The 27,869-nt window shown below is 38.1% G+C and overlaps 1 pseudogene; it reads right to left on the bottom strand.

Annotated features, from left to right (window-relative positions):
• Positions 1–19,872: 19,872 nt before the first annotated feature.
• Positions 19,873–21,944, bottom strand: LOC143621330 (AAA-ATPase At3g28580-like; annotated as a pseudogene).
• Between the last annotated feature and the right edge of the window lie 5,925 nt (positions 21,945–27,869).

Genomic DNA, 27,869 nt, shown 5'->3' with positions numbered 1-27,869 from the left:
GCGAAATTATCAATTAAGCGAACTTGGCCTCAGGCGAAGTTATCGCTTTGAAGGCGAAGTTGCCCAGTTCGCGGCGAAGTTGCCCAGTCCAGCCGCTGTTTGGTTTCTATCAAGCATTTTGGCGATTTTAACACCCTTGTTATGGTTCAACATCACCCACTACGTTCCCCAACCGTTTTCGGTCGTTTATACACTATAAAGCTTGGATCTATAAACTTCAAAGATCAAGAATCATACCTTTTTGAGCTTGTTTGGATCTCGTTAACTTGTTTAATCACAACTAATCGCTCACCCTCTCTCGGATCTTGTTCGTTCCTCTCCTCGGCCGTCGGCGGTGTATGTGGTGTGTGTGTGTTTTGGGTGTGTGTAGAGATATGGATAAATGGATGGAATGGAAAGGATTGGGGTTTAAAGAGGTATTTATACTCCCTCAAGCCCATGGACCGAAGACCCATATTTCCTTTTGGTCCATATCCAACCCCATCTAATTATCCTACTAAGTCTTCATATTTTGCTATTATTATTATCGTTCCACTAACTCGTTTATTTCACCCGAAAAAATAATATATTAAATATTACTTAGAAATTTCGGGATGTTACAAGTCTCCCCTCCTTAAAGAGGTTTCGTCCCCGAAACCTAGCTTATTTCTCCGAAAGGAATACCTTTGTAAAAGGAATACCTTTTTCTTTATAATCGCACACTTTATTGAATCACCTTTGCTTTTTGGGTTATCCTTCTTACTCCTGACTTGTAGTCATCGAGCGGTGATCATGTGTTTTAGCTATTAAGGTAGCTTGTCCATGAGGCTCTCGATGTCTCAAGTCTCGTCTCGTCTTTCCAAGGGCTTCCTTTGATGCTTTTGTGACAATTTGGCAACTCTCTTAGCATATCTGACTACAAGCTCCAAGCGTGACTTCTTCTTTACTTTTTGCAGTTGGAGTCATGTTGTTTTCGTATATCGCTCTGCCTCAGATTCTTCTCGTGTCCGCCTCTTTTGTAACAGTCATCTATCTTATCTCTAAGGAAACATAAATGTTATCACTCTAGGAATTATTTAGCATATGATTCGTAAGGTAAGTAGTTAATGACGTTGATCAAGTGTAAACTATTTGCGTTACTCCTCATGTTCTACATACTTCCCTTCATGATTTCACTTGTGCTTGTTTATACTCTTAAACAGTTAATCAGTTAAGATCAATTAATCCTATCCCTAACCTGCACTCATTCTTCATTTAGCAAATAAGCCAACATTAACAAACACCATTTACCATACACTTTACCCTTACTGAGCTTGCTTGAGTGACACATGGCTATCTTGAACTGGCATCTTCTTTATTTCTCATTTTAAATCTCATTCTCTGTTCGAGTCTAAGCATGTAGGATGCTTAAATCTCTCGAACTTATGCTCTGATACCAACTTGTAACGCCCCGAACCCGGTAACCCTACTTTCGCGTCGGATTTACTCATAAACACAGTTCTTACAAATCAGAGTTCATTAAAACTTTCGCGGAATATAAAAACTTTCATGAAACGTTACAGCAATCCAAAACTTGCCTTAATTAAACATTCTTGTCTTTCAAAATAAACGTCAATTACATTAAAACATTTTGAGTCTTCAGATGCCAGTCTCCTATTCGCCCACCATGTGCCCGCTCAAGCTAGCTGTCTCATTCTACTCACCTGCGTGCATACTAAAAGTCAGCTACGCTGAGTGAGTTCTAGTTAATCAAGCAACTTATCATACAACCACTACATACAATATATACGTATCCGAAGACACATAGTCCACAGTCTAACATGCCACTGCTTAACCACTTAATTACCCCTATAGCTTAGCCTCTTAATTACCCCTACAGCTTAGCCACTTATGCCACTTTATGCCACTTGATGCCACTTTAATAACGAATATCGTTATGCCACCTTGCCACTTTAATAACGAAGTCACGTATAGGCTTACCCTACCACGTACTATCGTCATGCCACTAACACTCTTACTAGACTCTGCCACTTCTATCACAATCTACCCCTACTTGTCTACAACACACTTTATATCAATACAATATTTACATAATAAGCAAGTCACATCATAGAATACATACACACTAACAACCACTTGACAATCACTATCCTTGGCGATACGTGCAATATCCGAAGATCGTTCACGTACCCACAAGCATTACATAATAGCTACTTGTATAACATCTATACCCTTACCACTTAAGGTAAGTGTATTCACACTTTCACATCTAACCTGCTTACCTTACCACTTAGCCTCTTATTTACACCTACAACCTTGCCACTTTTCCACTTTAATAACGTATAACGTTATGCCACTTTGCCACTTTAATAACGTATAACGTTATGCCACTTTTCCACTTTAATAACGTAAAACGTTATGCCACTTTGCCACTTTAATAACGTATAACGTTATGCCACTTTAATAACGTATAACGTTATGCCACTTTGCCACTTTAATGACGTAGTCACGTATAGGCTTACCCTACCACATACTATCGTCATGCCACTAACACTCTTACTACACTCTTGCCACTTCTAACACGCTCTACCTCTACTTGTCTACAACATGCTTCATATCATTTACATAATAAGCAAGTCACATCATAGCATTCATACCCACGTAATAACGATGGCACGTACAGGCTTTCCCTATCACGCGCTCACGTTATGCCACTAACACCCTTAGACTCTTGCCACTTCTAACACACTCTACCTCTGCCTGCCTAGATCACACTTCATATCATTTACATAATAAGCAAGTCACATCATAGCATTCATACCCACGTAATAACGATGGCACGTACAGGCTTTCCCTATCACGCGCTCACGTTATGCCACTAACACCCTTAGACTCTTGCCACTTCTAACACACTCTTCATATCAGTTCAGTATTTACGTAATGAACAAGTCACATCATAACATTCATACACGCTATCAACCACTTGGAATTTACTATCCTTGGAAATACGTACAATATCCGAAGATCGTTCACGTACCGACAAGCATTATAAAATATATACCTCGTATAACATCTATAGCATACACTTACCACTTAAGGTAAGTGTATTCACACTTCACATCGAGTATGCACACAGCCCCGGAAACATAACAAGGAAATGGGGCTAGAAACTCACCTGAACTCTGCTTCTTCCTCCGATAGTTGTAAATCCCTTCTTTAACTGAGCTCGGCTGACTGTATAAGTTACACGTATCAATACTCGCCTGATTTAATCAGGTGGCCTAGTATTAGCTTACTTTTACTTATCGTTTTTAATCTATTTTCTAATCGAACTTGACTTTAGGCGAAGTTAAACCTTAGGCGAACTTGGCTTTAGGCGAAGTTATCATCAGGCGAACTTAGCTTTAGGCGAAGTTGTCATCAGGCGAACTTATCTTTAGGCGAAGTTGTCATCAGGCGAACTTAGCTTTAGGCGAAGTTATCAGTTAGGCGAACTTGGCCGTAAGCGAAGTTATCAATTTGGCGAACTTAGCCTCAGGTGAAGTTACCAGTTAGGCGAAATTGGCAGTAAGCGAAGTTATCAATTAGGCGAACTTGGCCTCAGGCGAAGTTATCGCTTTGAAGGCGAAGTTGCCCAGTTCGCGGCGAAGTTGCCTAGTCCAGCCGCTGTTTGGTTTCTATCAAGCATTTTGGCGATTTTAACACCCTTGTTATGGTTCAACATCACCCACTACGTTCCCCAACCGTTTTCGATCGTTTATACACTATAAAGCTTGGATCTTTAAACTTTAAAGATCAAGAATCATACCTTTTTGAGCTTGTTTGGATCTCGTTTAACTTGTTTAATCACAACTAATCGCTCACCCTCTCTCGGATCTTGTTCGTTCCTCTCCTCGGCCGCCGGCGGTGTATGTGGTGTGTGTGTTTTGGGTGTGTGTAGAGATATGGATAAATGGATGGAATGGAAAGGATTGGGGTTTAAGGGGGTATTTATACTCCCTCAAGCCCATGGACCGAAGGCCCATATTTCCTTTTGGTCCATATCCAAACCCATCTAATTATCCTACTAAGTCTTCATATTTTGCTATTATTATTATCGTTCCACTAACTCGTTTATTTCACCCGACAAAATAATATATTAAATATTACTTAGAAATTTCGGGATGTTACAAAAAGATACTTATTTGAACTTCTTTTATTATTTGTTTCGGTCTTATGGTAGTTGTTGGAGACTTGTGTACTTGACTTGAATTCAATAAATAATTAAATATTGTCACTAGTATTTTTATGTTGGTGCCTTGTGAGCTGTGAACCAACAGATCACGCCCCGGCATATTCCGCTGTAGGTTGGGTATGGTTATTGGTAACAGAGCCGAATGCTATTAGATAGGTCATCAGAAATGTCCTAGTAGCATGCTTGGACCCTATATGTTCTTACTTGACTGTCTTATGTGTTTTTTGTAATGTTTTACATCTTATTTAATATTTTATTATATAATCATGTATGCACACTCAAACTCCGAGGCTATGACTCATTCTCAAAAGTTCTTGTAGTAACCGGAAGGGGAAAGAGGGCCTTGGCAAAACGATTTCGAGAATTGATCGATGTCGAAAATTTAATCAAAAACATTTATAAAATACCTTTACTAGCTAGGGCAAGTAAGGTGTTGAATCCACATGGAATCAGTGGAAAGTGCAAGTGGAACTCAATTTCTATTAGAAAAATACTTAAAAGTGGACAAACGATGTCAAGCGGTTTAAAAGATTAGTTTGTAAACAATGATATGAAAATATTACTCCCTCAAGCCCATGGACCGAAGGCCCATATTTCCTTTTGGTCCATATCCAAACCCATCTAATTATCCTACTAAGTCTTCATATTTTGCTATTATTATTATCGTTCCACTAACTCGTTTATTTCACCCGACAAAATAATATATTAAATATTACTTAGAAATTTCGGGATGTTACAAAAAGATACTTATTTGAACTTCTTTTATTATTTGTTTCGGTCTTATGGTAGTTGTTGGAGACTTGTGTACTTGACTTGAATTCAATAAATAATTAAATATTGTCACTAGTATTTTTATGTTGGTGCCTTGTGAGCTGTGAACCAACAGATCACGCCCCGGCATATTCCGCTGTAGGTTGGGTATGGTTATTGGTAACAGAGCCGAATGCTATTAGATAGGTCATCAGAAATGTCCTAGTAGCATGCTTGGACCCTATATGTTCTTACTTGACTGTCTTATGTGTTTTTTGTAATGTTTTACATCTTATTTAATATTTTATTATATAATCATGTATGCACACTCAAACTCCGAGGCTATGACTCATTCTCAAAAGTTCTTGTAGTAACCGGAAGGGGAAAGAGGGCCTTGGCAAAACGATTTCGAGAATTGATCGATGTCGAAAATTTAATCAAAAACATTTATAAAATACCTTTACTAGCTAGGGCAAGTAAGGTGTTGAATCCACATGGAATCAGTGGAAAGTGCAAGTGGAACTCAATTTCTATTAGAAAAATACTTAAAAGTGGACAAACGATGTCAAGCGGTTTAAAAGATTAGTTTGTAAACAATGATATGAAAATAACCATTCCAGGGTTCGGGTTTTGCAGCAAGTTAAGGAATTGATAAACTTCTTTGGACGGTTTCTTATAAAATATGTAAACCCAAAGACTTAACGATTGACTGCATTGATCGTCAGAACTGAATCCGAATGTAAGGCCCCGTTACCGGTAGCCCTACTTTAACGTTGGATTTACTCATAAACGCAGTTCTAAATATCAGAGTTAACAAAAACTTTCGCGGAAGAATAAAAACTTCATCCATAACATTTTACATAACCATCAAGTCATGTCTTATAAAACATTCGTAGTCAATTAAAACAAAACATAGTCTTCAAAACATCACAACATTTCTTCGAGATGCCAGTATCTTCGACTTCCATGCCATGTGTCTTCAGTCACGCGAGCTGCCTCAACCTATTTGCCTGCGTGCATACTAAAAGTCAGCTATGCTAAGTGAGTTCTAGTTAATCACGTAACTTACTTTTCATACACATATACGTGCCCGAAGGTACGCATTACAATATATCAAGATCAGCATTCGTACATACACATTCATATCTAACCATACATTATAAAGGGCGTTTCACCCTACATACCTCAGATATTTTTAGGGTCTGGTACCCTCCATCCTCGGATATTATTAGGGTCCAGTCACCCTTCATCCTCGGATATTATTAGGGTCCGGTCACCCTTCATCCTCGGATATTATTAGGGTCCGGTACCCTTCATCCTCGAGTATTATTAGGGTCCGGTACCGTTTCTTCCATAGCTTCACACTATACCTGTCCTTAAATATTTTTCCTGACAATACGTGCAATCTCCGAAGAGCGTTCACGTACCATTAACTTATCATACTTACATTATGCATACATCATAAATATTCATACATACATCTTATCTTACATCATACATAGCAATCACGTCTTTAGCTACCACCTGACGGTACATGTAATATCCGAAGATCGTTCACGCACCGTCAAGCAATCATCATACATCCATCATACAAGGCATACACTTACTACTTAAGGTAAGTGTATTAACTATCACATCGAGTATGCACACAGCCCCGAAAACATAACAAGGAAGTGGGGCTAGAAACTCACCTCAATGCGGTTGCGTTCACCGTTTACGGTTATTCCCTTCTTGAGCTGTGCCCAACTAACTGTATAATAATTATACGTTTCAGTAAACTATCACTACACATATCGCCTTTCTAGTTTAATTATTACCCTCAACGAACGGGGGTCCGGGGGCAGCGCCCCTGGCAGCGGGGTTCTAGGGACGGCAGCCCCTAGCGGGGTCCAAGGGGCAGAGCCCCTGGCTGGGGTTAACACATTTTCCATTAGGGTTTTGAATCCTTAAATAATTTTCTACATAAAGTCCAAGGGCTTCTTTGTAATTAAATCGTTCTTTTCTAAGTCCAGGGACTGTTATGGTCATTCAGTTAAACTTCTAATTCGTTATTGGTTCATAGCAAAGTGGATTATCCTAGCGAACTGGTTCTTATAACGAATTGAACCCTTAACGAACTGGACTCCTTAACGAATCAGTCCATATAGCGAATTGGACCTTCTAATTCGTTATTTCTTTTAACGAACTAATAATAACGAATCAAGGGTAATTCGTTACCCTTTTTCCTTAACGAATCAGAGACGAATCATAGACGAACTAGAGCTAGTTCGCTGTGCTCCCTTAAGCTAATCAACTAACGAATCACCTTCAATTCGTTAAGTCCCCATAGCGAACTAGGGTTAGGTCAGGGAATGTCAGAACATTCCCTGACATTCCTTATCCTCGTACCACTATTCCGGCGCCGCCTTTCCGGCGCCGCCTTTGCCGGAAAGCCGCCAGAAAACGGTGAACACGTCGGAAAAACGAGTTTTAACTCGTTTATCACCGTTTTTCGTCCCGTTCGATCCAAATCTGAGCTAGGGTGACCCCTAAGCTCATCATAGGTTCGGTTTATACCCGATTCCACCCGGATCTCGTGACTTAAACGGTTTAACGGTGTCGGCTCGTTGTTTAGTGACCATAACTAACGGATTTAAGCTCATACAACAAAATACTATCATACCTTGGGTCGGGATCCGATTCTTCTTCTATATTTCGGCTAGAGAGAGGCTAGAGAGAGAGAGAGAGCTTAAGTGTGTGTCTTTGAGAGGTGTAAGGGATATGTGTAAATGAATTAAATGGAGGATTAAGGGTATATATATATTTTTGATCATGGGCTTAAGCCCATGGTCTTTCCTTCATTCCTCCATAACCCATATCCATTACCCAACACAAGTCCATCTCGTATTCTATTCAACTAAACCGATAACGACCCGCTATAAAATAAACGAACTTTATTTTATTAATATAACCGAAAGTAGGATGTTACACCGAACAATTGACCCGACTAAATGAAAATCTGTTTGATAATCGGTTTTACTTGTTGAAACACAAAATCAATAATATTGTTAACGATAAACGGGTCAATGACGAAAGAACTTAATCCTAATTGTTGATAACCACAAATCAATTAACTAACAAAAGATTAAGTAATCTATTAATAAAAACCGTTTAAGCACAAAAGCAAACACAAAGAATTGATTAACCGAATGATTGATCAATTACAAATCCAAAGTTAAAGTATAGAATAACAAAACCTAACAAGCAACTCAACCCTACAACCGAAGATGGTTATGAAGCCTTTAGCCTTGCATCTTGATCTTCAAGCTCTTGACTATGATGATGGAGAAGGTGTTCATGGATCAATCTTGTGATTAGGATGTGTTATGGTGGTGTAAGATAGCCTCCAAGAAGTCCCAAAACTGAATAATATTCAATAATTTCGACCTTAGGGTTTTATGGCTTTATATATGGAAGAAAAATACCAAAAACCCATTTTCCGTCAGACCAGACCGTAAACTACGGTCTGGCCACCGTAGCTTACGGTCAAATCATAAGCTACGGTCTATGAACTCTGCCTTACGGTCCTGCCAGCCTAAATATTGTTTTCTTCATAGAATCTTCATTTCAACTATGTTTTCCTCCTCGTTTGCGGCCACGTCTTCGTATTTCAATTCTCTATCATCTCATAGATCATTACTTTCATTTCCACTCCATCATGAATGCTCCAAATTATCTTCTTTAAGCTCCGTTAAGCTCCACACACCTGTAACCACAAACGAACTCAAAGTAATCGTGTTCACAATATATAATTAATCAAAACACACGAATTTACACACTTAATACACATAGTTTTACCCACACATCACATCCCCACACTTATCATTTGATTTCCCTCAAGCAAACTCTCATGCAACACATACACCTCGATTGACGGTTCATCAATTATCAGTCTTAATACTAGCGAGGTAAAAAGTCATACCCAATTCCCAAGAACTGACACTTTCAAGGTTGATAACCCACCAAATAATTTAATGATACATTTTAAAACTTTGAGACCGCCCAAACGTGTGTACTTTGTTTCCGGTTAAGGCATACATGGTTATACCCCTCATAATATAATACCTCTCCTCTCGGTTTAATATCTGGACCAGCAAAAGATGTGCTAGTATCTCTCTGCCCTCTATACCAAGTATGACCACAAAGTAATAAGCTTGGAAGCATGTCATATCTCCACCCATATAATGCTTTGACACAAATGCAAATCAAGAGGGCTTAAAACGGGTTGTAACGAGGCTAAGTGTAAGGTATGGAAGGGAATTTTTTAAAGTAGCTCAAATGATCCGATCCGGCTTATTACAAAACAACTAAATAACACTGACATAAACAACTGACCAATTTTCCAACGACTAAACAAACTCACTAACTTTCATTTACAACCAATACTGACTAGAACATTGACTCTTTTTGAGCTTTCTTTGACCTTTCATTTTTTTTCAAACTCGTACAATTTTTTTGAAGCATAATAAACATAATGCTTGATACATCATATCGATACATACTAAAACAATTACAAAGAAACCTATTAGGCCGGATCGTATCGTAATATCACACCGGGGTTGATTGAACGAAAGAATAGGTAAAAAAAATGTTTTCTAAGGAACCAAGCCCCCGTCCCTCTCAGTATCCACGCTCATATATATAATGTATGAGGCCCAACCCCCAATACCCACACTCGCACTCATCCATACGAGGCTTAACGTAATTGCCTCTATCACTTTTGCATGCATGTCAAACTAAGATCTCGAAATGCATGAGACAACCAAGTTCTAGATATTATGGGCATACTGGTTACTCTCTATAATGGCACTCAAATGACATGTGTATATACTATATATTATATGTGTATTACATATAAGGCAAATCTTACACACGTACCGGAGGAATTAGGCTACCGACATGAAACATGTGTACATGTCCCCATGACTCGTTATCCCCGTCTAAACGGTCCATTTAAATTTTCTTTTTGAAAAACATTTGCATGGAAAGACTTTCGAGAAGCTTAAAAATTGACCATGACCAAAGACCTCTACTTAGCATTAATACTAGCAATTAACAAGTTACAATTCCGGCTTTTACGCACAATCAAGCTACTTTTAAGGCTAAAAATTTTAATTTATCCATCCCTACACTTGAGATTCACATTGCCCTCAATGTAACTCATATTTTCAAAAACAGATGCACATACAGGATATTCATAACAACTGCAATTCAATGGACAACCAATTACCCATCTCCGGATTCAAATAAAGTTGCATACCATTAAACGAAACACACCAAGTTTTTAAACATAAGCATAGACACTAGCATCAACCACACGAACCAAAAGTTCATCACGCCACCCAACCACCCATAAACACAAATATTAAACAGACAATAGCAAATAAAAGATAGGGAGAGACACATGGACCTGATTCAAATCTCTTATGTCAAACGGGTCTGCTGATGAGTACTTTTGCAACCTTGACCCACACTTCTTAAATATGATATGACAGTATCTACTTCACCGAATCTTGACAAAACCACCATGAGCTTCCCCACACTTAGGGTTCACTATGACCACAAAACACCAACAAAAAGTAACACGCAAAAAGAAAACCAAAAATAAAGAAAACAAAACAAAAAAAAAAAAAAAGATCGGGCTGCCTCCCGGTCAGCGCTAAGTTTTTGTTAAGGTCTTCAGCCATACCATTACCTCATTTTGCGGTTATGGTGGTCTAATGGAGTGCTTACCTTCCTCCACCTCATTCTTCTTACTTCTCCAACACAATGGTAGCTCTAATGCTTCCCACCTAGGCCCAAAACATGCCAACCTCCTTTGTTCATTCTCGAATACGACTGGTTTTTTTACCTTCCCCTTCTTTGGTGGTTTCTTCGTGTTTATTCCATCCTTTTCCTCATTGACCACCACTTCCATCACCATCTTAGTGTTGTTTTTTGAACTTATTATTGCTCCACTTTTTACATCTACTGCATTTAACTCTTCCTTCTCTCGTTCACGCTTAGACCTGTCAAAAACAACATTTTTCTCCTTTTTGGTGTCATCCTCACATGCACAAGGAAGACACCCATTAGTAGCACATGACCTAGAATATTTATTTTCAAAAGAATAATCATATGAATTTGAAAATATACTTAAAATTAACTTACGGTTACCGAAGGTCATGCTAACTGTTCCGTTTCGGCAGTTAATCTGAGCATTTGAAGTAGCCAAAAAAGGTCTCCCCAATATCACACGTGATTCTTCTTCCTTCTCAGCTGGTGCATAATCAAGAACAAGAAACTCTTCCGGATAGTAAAAATCACCAACCTTTACCGCAACACCAACCAGCTTCCCACGAGGTCGTCTTCGAGTGAAATCAGCTAACACCAAGGTGGTTTCAACTTCCTGTAAAGGCCCGAAGTCAAACTGATCATATAAACTCCCTGATAGAACACTTACACTTGCACCATAATCAACTAACGCCTTGGTGGTCTTGAACTCGCCAATTTGAATAGGAATAAGTGGTGCCCTCGTTTCAAATTCTTCAACCATGTCATTCTCCACACTATCTTCGATTGTGATGGCACTGATGTGTGCATTTTTGTCGTTTGACGAACTACTACTTTGATGGCTCGGATTCTTAAAAGTGTCACTTGGTAACTTGGATAGATTTCGCTTTAGGCTCGCCATTTCTTCAGCCAGTTGACTCACTTGTTTATCTCTTGCAGCATTTGCCTTCTCTTGGAGTTCCATCCTCTGATTCATTTGCTTCAATAACTCCATCACATCCTTAATCGACTCCTCTTTGTTACCAGACGAATTCCCTTGCCCCTGCTGATAACTCTTTTGATAACCTTTATTGTACCCCCCGAATCTCTCTGATTGTACCTACTCTGACCGTTGCCCAAACTATTACCGTACTGTTTCTGGTTCGACTGATAACATGTCTTCTGAGAACAGCCCTGAAAATTCGGGTTCTATTGTGTGTTCGAGTTTCCATAGCTGAAATTTGGATGATTCCTGAGGCCCGGATGGTAGGTATTCGGATTCATGTTATTGTATCTCCTTTCACCCTGCACATAATTGACCTCTTCTTCCTCGGTTTCTTCCTCTTGTGCAACCTCACAACTCGCAATCTCGTGTCCTAACTCACCACAACCATTACATACCAGATATGTTTTTCCCGAATTTCCCACTCCTTGTGCACCAGCAACCAACAACCTATCCATCTTCTTTTCCAATCTATCCATTTTATCATCTGACCCTGACTTTCAACTACTTTTACCACCACCCTTTTTGACATTCTGTTCGACTGTGCTTGTCTCTTTGAATTACTCGCATGTCTCTTCAAATGTCCCCGATCCTCGTTTTCGTCATTTGCAAGAAAAGATCCATTCGTGGTGGCTTGGAGGTCACGAACATCATCATTTGAGAGACTATCTTGGAATGCCTTTATGAATTCCCATAAGGCAATCCCATGATGTGGACAAGTCCTCAACAATCGTTTAAACCTTTGGAATGATTCATAGAAAGTTTCACCGGTGATCTGCTGAAAGTTTCTAATGTTGTTTCGGGCCTCTGTGGTTCTCTGGGAGTATAATACTCGTCTAAAACTGTTGTGCCAAGTCTCCCCAAGTGAAAATACTAGCTGATGGCAACGATAAAAACCACTGCTTTGCTGCATCTTTCAAACTAAACTGGAAGACTACCATCATCACCTCTTCCGCAGTAAAACCTTGACTCGAGATGAGTGCGCATATCGAGTTGAAATCACTCAAGTGTAGGTATGGTTCTTTTGTATCCTTTCCATGAAATGTAGGTAACCCCATCAAACTATTCTGCCTTACCAAAAAAATTCTTCCACGTCCGACTGGAATGATGATTGGTAGAGGATTCGTAGCCACTTGTGGAATGAAGTGGCTTTGAATGCCCCTGACTAGCGGTGGAACAAATGCCCTTGGAACTCCATCATCAAAATCATAATACGGCTGTTCATGGTTTGGTTGCCGTCTTGGAGCTCGATCTCTCTGATTTTCCGGATGATGTTGTTTAATCTCTTGGTCATCATGGAGATCTCGTTGCTGATATCGACCCCCTTGTTCATCTCTGACTGCTACTCATCTTCATAATCGAAACCAAGGTCGTCCCCTATCTGCCAATTTTCCACTCGTGCACGAGCACGATTAATCTCAAGTCTTTCCTCTCTCAAATCATCGTGTCTTTGATGGTTTAAGGGGGCAGATCTGATTGACAAGTTGTCATCCATGTTTCTTGGATTACGGTTAACATCTCTTTGGTTGAACAAATTGCGGTTTCTGGCACGGTTAACGTTCTGGTTTGTGTGGGATTGGTTGTTATTGGTTATGTGGTTGGTAAACATTTGGGTCTCTTCGGTTTCGGTTACTCATGGTCTCTTCATTTGGTGATATGATTCCGGGTATTTGGTTTAGTATAGGTTTCTGAGCTGCTCGGTTTCGTCTTGCTATTTTCTCTATTTCGGGATCAAATTGGAGCGGCTCTTTCTCATGGAAATATCTCGTCTGCATCAACTTGTGAAGTTACCTACACAGACACAAAAACTAACACCCCGCGTAAAATCAACGAAGAAAAATAGAAACAAAAACAAAAAACTAAGCTAAACTAGCACTTTGCGCGTTGATTCCCTGGCAATGGCGCCATTTTGATCAATGTCGAAAGGTCAATCAAAAACATTTATAAAATACTTTTACTAACTAGGACAAGTAAGGTGTCGAATCCACAGGGAATCAGTGGAGAGTGCAAGTGGAACTCAGTTTCTATGATAAAAATACTTAAAAGTGGACAAACGATGTCAAGCGGTTTAAAAGAGTAGTTTGTAAACAATGATATGAAAATAACCAAACTCCAGAGTTCGGATTTTGTAGCAAGTTAAGGAATTGATAAACTTGTTTGGACGGTTACTTATAAGATATGTAAATCAAAAGACTTAACGATTGACTTGTTGATCGTCAAAACTTAATCCGAACAATTGACATGGCTAAATGAAAATCTATTTGATAATCGGTTTTACTTGTTGAAACACAAAATCAATAATATTGTTAACAATAAACGGGTCAGTGACGAAAGAACTTAATCCTAATTGTTGATGACCACAAATCATTAACTGACAAAAGATTAAGTAATCAATTAATAAAAACCGTTTAAGCACAAAAGCAAACACAAAGAATTGATCAACCTAATGATTGATCAATTACAAATCCAAAGTTAAAGTATAGAATAACAAAACCTAACAAGCAACTCAACCCTACACCCGGAGATGGTTATGAAGACTTTAGCCTTGCATCTTGATCTTCATGCTCTTGATTATGATGTTGGAGAAAGTGTTCATGGATCAATCTTGTGATTAGGATGTGTTATGGTGGTGTAAGATGGCCTCTAAGAAGTCCCAAAACTAAATAATATTCAATAATTTTGACCTTAGGGTTTTATGGCTTTATATATGAAAGAAAAATACCAAAAACCCATTTTCGTTCAAACCAGACCGTAAGCTACGGTCTATGAACTCTGCCTTACGGTCCTGCCAGCCTAAATATTGTTTTCTTCATAGAATCTTTATTTTAACTCCGTTTTCCTCCCCGTTTGTGTCCACGTCTTTGTATTTCAATTCTCTATCATCTCATAGATCATTAATTTCATTTACACTCCATCATGAATGCTCCAAATTGTCTTTTTTAAGCTCTGTTTAGCTCCACACACCTGTAACCACAAACAAACTTAAAGTAATCGTGTTGACAATATATAACTAATCAAAACACACGAATTTACACACTTAGTACACGTATTTTTACCCACACATCAAGAATCAAATGAAAGATGTTATTCCTTTCCTGGAGGATAACCCAACCACATTACTCGAACATATAGGCCAAAGCAGAACATGTGTCATATGACCAGAACTTTAAGTGGTCGATTCATATTATGGAATCTACAAGCTAAATGCTAAGTCTACCATTGCCGGTTGTCAATTTTTTGGTAGCAGGTTGGTGACATGGCAGTGTAAGAAGCAGAAAACTGTATCGCTCTCTACCTGAGAAGCTGAGTACGTGGCTGCATCTAGTTGTTGTTCTCAGGTTCTATGGATTCAATGGCATATGCGTGATTACAAATTTGAAATTTCTTACTACTCCCATATATGTAGATAAATCTACTGCAATCTCCATAACAAAAAACCCGATAAATCACTCTAAAACTAAGCATACAGATATATGGTATCACTTCATTCGTGATTGCTACAAAAAGAAGTTGATAACCGTAGAAAAAATTCACACCGATGAACAAAACGCTGACCTTTTTACTAAAGTTTTCGATAAAAACATATTTTTGTATTTGTTGGGGCTTAATGGTATTAAGAATTTGGGAGGTGGGATAGTGAGTGATCCCGAGGTTATGGATTCCGAACTTGTGTTACCATTCATCAAGGTCACATGTCTTTGTAAATATTCTATTTAAATTTTGAAAATAGTTTTTGGTTTTAGGGGGAGAAATGGTTTGGGAAAATAGAAAGAACATGTAAAAATTTTAAAATTCAAAAATAATGAAAAACGATAAAAATACAAAAACAATAGAAAATGCTCCTCAAAACGATTTTTGAAGCATAAAATGAAGATGCTAATACATTGACCATCTTGTTCCAAGTACCGGTAAAATTAGGTTTAAAAGTCTATTGCTTAATGTTCGCTGCATTGGTAGGCTTTAAACAAACAAATAAGAGAATAAGTGATATAAACCTAACTAGCCATATTGAAAGATGGGTTAGATTTCTAGCACAAAGTCTTGGTAATGAAGGCAGAAATGTAATAGTCTGTCATACTCAAGCCTTATGTTTTAGTAGATCACCAAAAATAAAGAATTAATAAAAGTGTTTTAAGCATCTAGTATATAATCTACACATCAACGGTGTATGGTTTTATAACCTTTAATCTTGTATTGATGGGATGCTTTAGGTTTCTGGAACCATCGGGTCTTTATGCGGTTTATCATGTGGGTATTCATTTCGGTGAATATTTAAAAATGTTCTCAAAGAGTGAACCCTGAAAAGTCATTAAACTTGGTCATTTTGTACTTTGTACAAACTACACTACTGACTTGATCAAACACGTTGTTAGTCATACATTGTCACCTTGCTCGCGTCTTATTACCATTAAGAAACGGACCACAATGGACACAATGTCTGCATGCCGACAGATGAAATCGTGCACACTCATCCATGGTAAAGGAAACTTAGGGTATTGCTTGATAACGGGGTATGCCTTGTTGTGGAACATTGTTGCTAAGATTGCAAAATCAAAATTTCAAAAAGTTTTGATATGCTGATTCTAAGGTTTAAATCAAGTTAGGGTGACATGGTAAAAATCAAATGAAGCCTATCTGATCACTATATGATATTCTATGCTTATTTTGAAAATCAAATGAAGCCTGAATCAAGATTACAATCTAAACACAATATGATATTGTGTGCTTAATTGAACCTTAATCGTATCTATGATGTCTTTGAATCTTCTGTTTAAATGTTTAAGTGGACAACAATACCAATGACTGACTTAACATCAGACATAATAAAACTGAAATATAAAACCGTGATAGAAGGACAGATAGATCAATATGATTCCTTGCTCAATTCACAAAAATATGATTCTTACTGATCATATGTCAATGTTTGTAAATAGTGTTTTGAAAAATTTTATTTTGATTACAGCTTTAGAAAACCAAAAAGATTTTAGATTTATGTATTATTTTCGACTTTGGTGAAAGGTTAATCGGGTTTGGATATCCGAGAACCTGAATCGAGTGGTTGCAACTGACAAAAATTTTCAAAATGGGATTAAATTTCAAGTGAATTAATCAAGGTCATTAATTTGGACTTGATTGGGTTCGAAAGTGTGAAATTTGTTGGTTTAAACGTTGTTTGAAGTTAACAGCGTATAAGTCTTCAACTTATACGGACGTATATGTTAAACTTCATATGCAGGCGCATATGTTTTTATAAACGTATACGAGCGGATATGTTTGAGATATATGGATACCATCTGTTATGCATATATAATATAATGTAGAAGTATCTAGTGGATCAACTACAGACGGGATTTCCACGATCTGCCGACAAATTGGTAGTTGATATATTAACTTCTCTGTGATAGTTATTATATACTCTGCAGTTCAGTTTAAACTCGTACAAATTTACCCATAAGAAATTTCTGATAATTTCTGAAAATCTGCTTTGAATCATTTGAATCGTAATTCCAGGTATGTTGATAATTGTGTATGATATTTGATGCTTTACTAGTATAAATTTTTAGAAAAAAAATTGTTTGTTCTTGATTAAGATGAAAACGGGTTTTTATAAGTTCTTATAAAATGCCAAAATTGAACTATTAAAGATGTATTTTTGAATGATTTGTTCTCGAAAATGATCTACTCTGAATATTGTTAATAGTGTTTTTGAACATAATTGTCATGTTAATAGTTAGATTGTTTAAGTCAAAGATTTGAAAAAGTCCAAATTGGGGATTTTATGGGAAACTCTTTGTAATATCAGTTTTCCATTGATGATTCGGACGATGAAGACGATGTTTTCTCAAGGACGATGATGAAGACGATGTTTTCTCGAGGATTTACAAGGAAATGATGAATAGGATTGTCACAAGATTCTATTTCAATGTTAATGTCCGCATGATGGTGGATTAGTTCTCATAATATAATATGTCCGACTATAGGATAGATAATCGGAATCTAAGATAGTGTTCTTTTGAAAATTTTGTTCGCTATTAATATTTTAGATTCGACCAAGGTCAACCGAATGAATCTTTGGATGCCTGGGGTGCTGTCAAGCAGCCATGGGTAATTTGATAGATCCAAATTTTGAAGTTTATATGACCGAGGTCTATTATATCGATTGAATGAAGATTTCAAGATCTAGAATTATCCATGGGGGAGTTTGTTATTGCAAAATGTAAATGCTAGGTCTTGCAGGGTTAAACGAGCTGAGTTGGTCATAATAGATTGTTGAGGGAGTATAAGTCATCTTTCCCCACATATAGACTTATACGGGCATATATGTCTTATACGTTGTAGACTTATACGTCCATAGGCCAAGTTGTATAAATATGGTAGACTTTGTCATATTTTGTAATCTTTTGAAGAATTGCTGTAATCACTTGGACTCTCTAACATTGTTATATTCAAGAGTGATTATTACTTTGAGTTGATATGTGTTTGATTCCTTCACTTTGTTTCCGTCTTATAGCTTAGTATATCGACAAAACGTTTTCGGTCCATATCGTATTGCACTTACATGTATACGATGAAATTCGAAAAAAAAGTATAACGCCACTAAGTCCTTTTTAACAGTGGACTATTGGGGGAACTTTTTAAAATTTCGGAGCGTTAGACGATAAATTGAACATGAATAATCATTGTAATCTCATGGGTTTCTTAAGTAATCTTGTAACAAGTAATATTTTAAAACATTTGTTATAATATGTAATTCATTAGTTATATGTGTCATATTTCTTCTTATTCATATCACATGTGTGTGCGTCTTAGACCTTTTAGCTTTTATTTAAAGAAAGAAACAATATTGTGTATGTTTAGGCTTAGTTTACAAAAAGATAATCAAAACTCAAGCCCCCCTCGCCCCCTACTTTAAACCCTAATAGCCTCCTTATAAATACATTCATAATCTCTAGTAGCCTCTTTTGCTCAACTCTCCTTATCCATTGCATATATTCGTTTTCCTAAATATATTCTTATAACTTTACTTCAAACTTCTAGGTTATAATAAAATAGTTCTATGATTATATCTTGTGTTGTTCTTCGTTTCTTGTAAATCTTGTTCCTATTTTCTTTAAAATAGTCATAGAACCATCACATAATCATGTCCAAGATCTAATGTAACCCATACACCATGGTGTATGCGGTGGGGGAGACAAATAACATAAGGTTATAAGTTGGTCGTTAATAGTTACACCTAAACAAATTCTTACATCCTTATATCTTTCTGCTTTTATTTTTTTGTACAATAACCCTTCTTATATCTTTCTGCTTTTGTTTTTTTTACAATAACCACAAGGGTATTGATGATGCATCTTCTCTACATTATGTATTTATCATACCATAGATGGCTTATAGATTGAATAGGAAACATAAACTGCTAGCATTAATTAATTTTTATAGGTATATATAGAACACTATCTACTAAATTAATTCGTATAATATGAGAAGGTTTCATAATTTTTTTCTCAAGTTATATGCTTTGTATTTGGAAACTTTTTGTGGAGTAGCTAATTGTTGTTGCTCGATCCTTGTGGGACGTGACACTGAGAAGGCCGGCAAAGGGTATTATATTTTATTTATAAGTTAATCATAACATTCATTAATAAACTATTAACGTGATTTTATTAAATTACTATCCGTTTTTCAAAAAAAATTTATGGTTAATTTAATTACCTGCAACAGTTTGCTATGGCTCTTCAAGAACTCGACCTAGACGGAGAGTTCTCACGGTTTACTTGTTGAGTGATCAGAGCCTAGACGTGGTTTTTACAACCATGGTTGGAAGTTGGTCTCGTACACGCAAGAGTGAATACATGAGTGTAAGACGTATCTCATATACAGAGATGAAATTTGTTCTAAGATGTTTGTATATAATATATTAACGTATCACATTAATTCGAAGTACAAAGAATTTGTTAGTTTTTGACGAATAAGTATAAGTATCTCAAATAAAATGCATCTTAATTCCAAGATGACCTCAATACCATTTAACAAAACATCTTTTTATATGCTAATAAGCAATACCCCTCTGGATCAATCACATTCTTCTTAACTTTGCTTGATCTTGATCAAACCCCAGCCGTCCCAAACACAACATCTTGCATAACGATGCGACTCTTTTTTGTATTATTATTAAATAAACGAACATGAACATGAAAAACGTACCATGAATAAAAGAAACTAGGACCCCTATTTAGACCATACTTGGTCTCCAAGAAGCTTATTCGGAAAACAAATTCAAACTCAAACCAACTAAATTAAAGACAAAAATAAACATAATAATAATCTCAAACTCAAAATTGCAACTTGATTTGTTACTACTTCTACAAGGCCGTCAATCTTCTTACTTCGGTGTTGGTTTTCACAATTCTTTAACCTTTTGATCAGCATTGGCTTCACCCTTTTCTACTGCAACCACCATAGTTTTAAGTCTTGCCTTTTCTTTTGCGTTTTCCAGAGATTTGATCAGCCCCTACAAGCAACTCTCAGCATCTTCTTCAGCTGATTTCGGCATCAAATTTTCAGCCACGTCGGCTGGAGTCATGTTGGTCTCCTCCAACAGTAGACCGATGGTTTCAAACAGCTCATGTGATTCAATACATAAATAGTTCTTTGCAAGAACCTTAAAGATTTCAAAACAACAATACGACATCTCAATATGTTTATCCATTCTTCCTCTCCTAATAAGAGCCGGATCAAGCTTTTCGATATGATTCGTAGTGAATACGATCAATCTCTCAATGCCACAAGCCAACCACAATCCATCAATGAAGTTCAAAAGCCCAGACAAAGTCACCTCACTTGTCTTTTTCTTCTCATTTTCATATTGGTCGTGCATTTGTTCCTCTTCATTATCCTCTTTTTCCTTCTTTCTCTGACCCGTGAGATTGAGGGAGCAATCGATATCCTCGATCACAATTATAGACTTATGCGATGTCCCAATGAGCAGTTTCCTTAACTCCGTGTTATTGTCCACAGAAGTTAGTTCAAGGTCGTAGATATCATAGTCAAGAAGGTTAGCCATAGCAGCAATCATGCTAGACTTCCCGGTTCCCGGTGGACCATAAAGAAGATATCCACATTTCCATGACTTGCCCACCTTCAAAACAGAATGAAACAATATTGAGAAAAGATGATTAATAATATATATCAACCATATCTAACAGTAATGATTCGGCAACAACTATCTTAGGGGTGTTTGGGATTCCTTATGTTACCTCCTTATAACTTTTCAATAAGTTACAAAAGTGTAACTTATTAATTAACTTTTTCTCTCTCACACCAAAAGCAATCCCAAACACCTTATTACTTTTTAAAAAGTTAGTAGTTATAAACACCCCCTTAATATTGATATATAGTGATAACTAACCAACAAGTTTAAAGAAATAATTTGTAAATACAATAAGAATAACACACCTTATTGTAATAATCTTTTGACTTGCTGAATGTCAAAAGATCATCCATAATCTCCTTCTTTTTATCCAGATCCATCGCAAGTGTATCAAACGTAGACGGGTGCTTGAACATGATGTGACTCCACTTGACCCGTTTACCGTTGCAGCTATCACTTTTTTCTATTGGTATAAAGCTTACGTTGTCTTGTTTTCCTAGTAATGTCATAGCCTTCTTCAAGCACATGCCTTACATAATCTCCGGTGACAACATCCCGGTGTTTTCGATGCAAAGTGAGTGTATAATACCGCTTCTCATCGTTGCCATAATACGAGTACATGAGCTGCTGTTGAGGGATGATTTTACGGATCTCCACCAGACCTTAATTCCTTTGTACTCATCCATTACCTCTTCATAGGTGTCTATGTTGAGGACAAGGTTTTTTCTGTCCTTGATCACCTCGGCCCTAAGACGTTTAGCACGGTTTATTGTGTTGGTGCCGAGGTAGCGTTTGATGGCCTTATACGCCTTGCTTTGCTCGAACTCGTCTACTTGGTATTCATGAAAAGTGATGGTGATATAAGGGTGGAAATACGCCACAAGTTTACGGAAGTATCTGCGTATATAGTTACGGAGGTCGTCCGGAAACCATTGGTTGAACATAGCCCAAAAGAACATAGCACTAGCCAACACCGACCCTAACTGAGTCATATGATCTCTCACCATCGTCATCATCTTCTTACTCAGATTCTTTGACTTATTGAACACCGGCCAATCAATGTGATTAAGCCTAAACGTAACACTTTAGTTTTTGATATCCCTATTTATACTAAATAACCACCCTTGGAGACCAAGCAACCTAACGACGCTTAATTAGGAAACCAAATATAAGAAAAAATATTTAAGCAAAGCAACAAAATAAAAATATAAAAAAAAAAACTAACTAATATCTTTTTTTACTTTTCCTGCAAATCTCGACCCAACAATAAATCTAAAAGGGTAAAATCTTCGGAGGAAAGGCCTTATCGCCGGGTAATTACTAATTATATTTTCTTTGGTGGCCCATCATAAAAGCCCGGTCCGTCTAAAGATGGTTGTGATTTGTGAAGCACCGGTGGACCATAGTATTTTCTCATGGACTAAATATATTAAACATTTTCTACTTATAGATATTGTTAGCAGTCTTAAAATGACCGGAGAGGTACTTGATTAACAATGTGCATGCTCTGAACGACCTGCTTCAAGATTTTTCGGTGTTGAATATTTTTTTCAAGCGCCAAAGTTTTTATGCCCGTATGGACGGGGTTAATCGTTCGTCACATAAATAAGATGCAATATCATAACAAAAGTATGTCGTCAATATTTAATAAAATAGGAATTCATATTAAATAAAAGATATTGTTAATTGGGTTGAACTATTGGCCCATTCTATAAATAATTTTGAGCGTTTTCTTTATAATCTATATATATATGTGTGTGTGTGTGTTATTGTTGGTCCATTTTTAATGTTTTGTTAGTAATTTTTTTAGTTTTTTTAAAGCTTTTTATATTTTATAAAAACCAGTCATTATTAAAAAAAATTTAACTAAACTTTTCATAATCAATGAATTCAAATATATTTTTTAAAAATGATACTTGGTTCGCTTGTCAAAAAAGAATAGATTTAAATGGTTAAAGGATTGGGTTAAGACTCGATGTAAGTTGAGAAAATGGAGAAGGATGGAGTTCATGTATAGGGTAACTTTATTGAATAATAACCAAGTTTTACTATTTTTCTAATTAGGTGGCTTATTCCTTTTTGGTCCTGATTAGGCCACTCAAGTTTCAACTTATGTTCTAATCTTTGGTTTTTTACATGTTTGACAAGTTACCATGCCTACGTAGCATTGTTTTTTCTTTTTAAATATACTGATGTGTAATTGGTATCTATTTTAATTTTAATTATTTTAGTAGATATAACTTGAGTGAACTAATCGGGACAAAAAAATGTGTAACCTAATTAGAACACTAGCGAAACTTAGTTACCATTCACTGAAGTTTCCTTTTATTTAAATATGAAGAATCCGTTGTGTGATCTTAAAATTTTGGCGGCCCATAGACTTCTTTCCTCTGTTGAGTTGTAATTGAAGGGGTGATGTGGGCCCAAGTATTGAAGACCGGGCTATTATGTTTCTGGAGGCCCAAGATTGCGCAACAAATGGTGGCCCACGAAAACGGACATAACTTGGCCCACGAAGCTCCGTTTCAGGCCCATTACCAGTCAAATCGAAGCTTGAGACGAGGAGCACATTGTGGCAAATGCCTACGACGGTTTGGCCCATGTCTGAAGCCCAAAAACGACTCCTATGGCCCATTTTATGTTTCTTTTGTCAGTTTTTATGTTTTTTTTTTGGGTTTGTGTTTAGCCCATGACCCATTTTTGGCCCATTTCGTATTTGAAACTCTATTTATATCATGTTGATATAATCTGAAGAGATAGACTTGATTATTAATAAATTTGATTTTTCTCTTCATTTTCCCTTAGACCTTTGGGTGGGATTTGGGGGTTACTTGAAGTTCATCACGGGAATTCATAGAATCAACGCGATTTGATCTTCGTTATCATTTTACCGCTGCATCATTTGGTATCAGAGCAGAATTCCTGGCTCAATATGGCTCCAAGGAGACAACAGAGACCGCTCGATGAGGTTTACGAACGAGAGTTGGAATAACGATTTATGGCGCGGGTGGAGCAACGAGTGGATCAAGTGGTTGATTAACTCAATGACGAATGGCTGACTTGATGAATCGTAGAAGACAGGTCCCTGAAAACAGGGAGGGTCATGACTTCGATAATCCATTTTTTTGGTCATGATGGTTCGTCTTCCGAAGAGGGGTACGAGAGGGGACCAAGGCAAGAACCTGGTGATGGCAACCGGCGTTGGGATGCTGGGATCCGAACTGATATCCCATAATTTGATGGGACTAGTTTGGATCCGGAAGGGTTCATTGATTGGTTGGTTATTGTAGAAGAGGTGTTTAAGTCCGAGAGGTCCCTGAAAATAAGCGGGTTTCTTTTATCGCTACCAGGCTACGTGGGAGGGCGTCAGCATGGTGGCAACAGTTGAAGATGACACGAAATAGACTCGAGAAGTCACGGATCGTGACATGGGCCAAGATGAGAAAGTGTTTGCGGGACACTTTTTTACCTCACAACTTTCAACGGTTGATGTATCAACGTTTGCAGAATCTGAAACAGGGATCCAGGTCGATTGATGAATATACGACCGAGTTTTATCATTTGATTTCTCATAATGATATTCAAGAAACCGATGAACAACTCGTTGCTCGGTATATTGGAGGTTTAAGGGTTCAGATCATGGACTCTGTAAATCTTTTTGATCCGTTAACGGTCGCCGAGGCATACCAAAGGGCCTTGGCTTTTGAAAAATAAAATCGTCGGGTGGGCGGTTCGTATTCACCAGCCCCTGCTGGAGGAAATTCGGGTCGGGTAGCAAAGGACCTCGTGTCGTGCCTAGTCAATAGAGGTCGGGGCCAACAACACTGGGTCGACTTCTAAGGGGGCTAGTAGTAGCAGGGTGAAGTGTTTCAAATGTGGTGAGACGGGTCATCGGCAAGTTGACTGTAAATAGGCGGGTAAGAGGCATTTGCTTGTTGAATCTGAAGATGAACAGTATGAAGAATATGAAAGGGCCCCAGAGTATGATGAAGAACCCGAATACGAGGAGGAGTATGTGACCGGTGATGTGGCGGTGAATTTGGTGGTTAGGCGTTCTTGCTATACACCAAAGGCTGATGGAGACGGTTGGCTTAAACATAATATCTTCCACTCCACATGTACCATTTTAGGGAAGGTTTGCACGTTTGTTATCGATTCTGGAAGTTGTGACAATCTGATTTCTGAAGAGGTAGTCCAAAAGTTGGCCTTGAAGACGGAGAGTCACCACAAGCCTTACAAGCTTCAGTGGCTTAAAAAGGGGGGAGAGGTTCTATCGGAACCACATATAAAGATGATGTTGTGTGTGATGTGGTTCCTATGGATGCGTGTCACTTGTTGTTGGGTAGACCTTGGGAGTATGATCGAAGTATAGAACATGACGGACGGTCAAATTCTTATAGCTTCATGTTTGGTGGGGTAAAGATAAGGCTTGTTCCTAGCAAGCCCAAACAGCTAGTCACAAAGCAGTCGGGTAACCTATTGACCATTAGTCAGTTTGAAGATGAGTTGGTGGAGGCAGACAATGTGTTTGTTTTAATAGGGAAGCCAGTGGCCGAGGAAGTTGAGGTTCCTGAAGCTATGCTCCTTTACTTGAGGAATTTTCCGATGTTTTCCCTGACGAGTTGCCTGATGGGCTGCCACCTTTGCGTGACATCCAACATCATATTGATTTGGAGCCTGGTTCATAATTGCCCAATAGGCCACATTACAGGATGAGCCCGAGAGAGCATGAAGAGTTGCGTAGACAGGTTGAGGAGTTGATTTCTAAGGGTCATGTTCGTGAAAGTATGAGCCATTGTGCTGTTCCTGCTTTGTTAACTCCAAAGAAGGATGGTACCTGGCGGATGTGTGGTGATAGTCTAGCCATCAACAAGATTACTGTGAGGTACAGGTTTCCTATTCCTCGACTTGATGATTTACTTGACCAGATTAGTGGTGCCAAAGTTTTCACAAAGTAGTGGTTATTACCAGATTCGTCTTAGACCTGCGGATGAGTGGAAAACAGCCTTCAAGACTCGTGAAGGGTTGTATGAGTGGTTGGTGATGCCTTTTGGTTTATCAAACGCGCCTAGTACTTTTATGCGTGTGATGAATCAGTTGCTCAGGCCTTTTATTGGGAAGTTTGTGGTGGTATATTTTGATGACATTCTTATTTATAGTGCTTCTTTCAGTGAGCATGTCGTGCATTTCCAGGAGGTTTTGGCCTTGCTTCGCAGAGACAATTTCTATGCAGCAACAAAGAAATGTGTGTTCATGACCCCTAAAGTTTTGTTCTTAGGGTATGTTATATCAGGTGATGGGATACAGGTGGATGAATCTAAAGTTGCAGTTGTTCAAAACTGGCCAACTCCTACCACCATTACTGAAGTCCGAAGTTTTCATGGACTTGCTTCTTTTTACAGGCGGTTCATTCCACACTTCAGTTCCATTATGGCCCCAATGACAGATTGCATGAAGGGAAAGACGTTTGTATGGACAGAGGGAGCAGAGTTAGCTTTTCAGGTTATCAAGGAAAAACTCACTACCGCACCAATTCTGGTATTGCCTAACTTTTCACTAGTTTTTGAACTTCATATTGATGCCTCGAAGGTTGGGATTGGCGAGGTCCTCAGTCAAGGGGGTCGACCAATTGCTTATTTTAGTGAGAAGTTAACAGAGGCAAAGTTGAGATATAGTACTTATGACCTGGAGTTTTATGCAGTGGTCCAAGCTGTAAAGCATTGGCGTCACTATTTGTTTCATAAAGAGTTTGTTTTGTTCACTAATCATGATTCTCTAAGGCATATTCGCACGCAAGACAAGATATCTCATAAGCACGGGCGTTGGTTAGTTTTTCTTGAAAAGTTTACTTTTGTGGTCAAACACAAAACTGGTGTTTCGAACCGTGTTGTTGATGCCTTGAGCAGGAGGGGAAATCTGCTTGTTGTTGTGAGGATCAGTGTGTTGGGGTTGGATGTTATTCGTGAGCAGTTAACCACTGACCCGTATTATTCAGTTGTATTGCAGGATGTGCAAGCGGGTCAGAAGTCAGACTTTCTTTTGCATGATGGGTTTTTGTTCAAAGGGAATCAGCTATGTATTCCTGACTCCAGTCTTCGGTTGAAAATTATTCAGGAGTTACATGGGGAGGGTCATGTTGGTCGTGACCGTACTTTACATTTGGTGCAGTCTTCCTACTTTTGGCCTACTATGAGGAAAGAGGTAGATCGTTATGTTAAAAGGTGTCGAATTTGCCAAGTCTCAAAGGGCACTGCTACTAATGCGGGTATCTATATGCCTTTACCAGTCCCTTCAAAGCCTTGGACTGACATTAGTATGGATTTTGTGTTGGGTTACCTCGGACTCAGAGGGGTAACGATTCGATCTTTGTTGTTGTTGATCGGTTCTCCAACATGGTGCACTTTATTCCTTGCAAGAAGATGACAGATTCTGTTAATGTGGCTCAATTATTCTTCTGGGATGTTTATCGTTTGCATGGTTTGCCATCTTCTATTGTTTCTAACCGGGATACTCGTTTCTTGAGTCATTCTTGGCGCAGCCTATGGAAAATGGTGAACACTCAACTTAACTTCAGTAGTGCCTATCACCCTCAAACGGATGGGCAAACGGAAGTTGTTAATCGGTCCCTTGGTAATCTTTTACGATGTCTTGTGGGTGATCATGTGAAGTCTTGGGATCAAAAGTTATGTCAAGCTGAGTTTTCTCATAATCATGCTACCAATCGAAGTACCAGGTTTAGTCCTTTTCAGGTGGTTTATTCTGCTTAGCCACGGGACCCCTTGACCTGATGTCACCCCCTGTTCCTGGTTCTGTACCCAAAAAGGTGAAGGATTTTGTTGAAGAGCTACATGATATTCACAAGGATGTGCATGACAACCTGGTTCGAGCCAATTCAAAGTACAAGCAAGCTGCTGATCAAAAGCGAAGACATGTTGAATTTGAAGAAGGTGATTTTGTCCGGG

This window comes from Bidens hawaiensis, unplaced genomic scaffold, assembly GCF_021521415.1.
Source record: "Bidens hawaiensis isolate Kalapana, Puna unplaced genomic scaffold, B.hawaiensis_p1.1 tig00002839_1, whole genome shotgun sequence".
Classification (NCBI taxonomy): domain Eukaryota; kingdom Viridiplantae; phylum Streptophyta; class Magnoliopsida; order Asterales; family Asteraceae; genus Bidens; species Bidens hawaiensis.
Note: the sequence above shows the minus strand (reverse complement) of the source record. Positions and strands in the feature narration are given on the sequence as shown.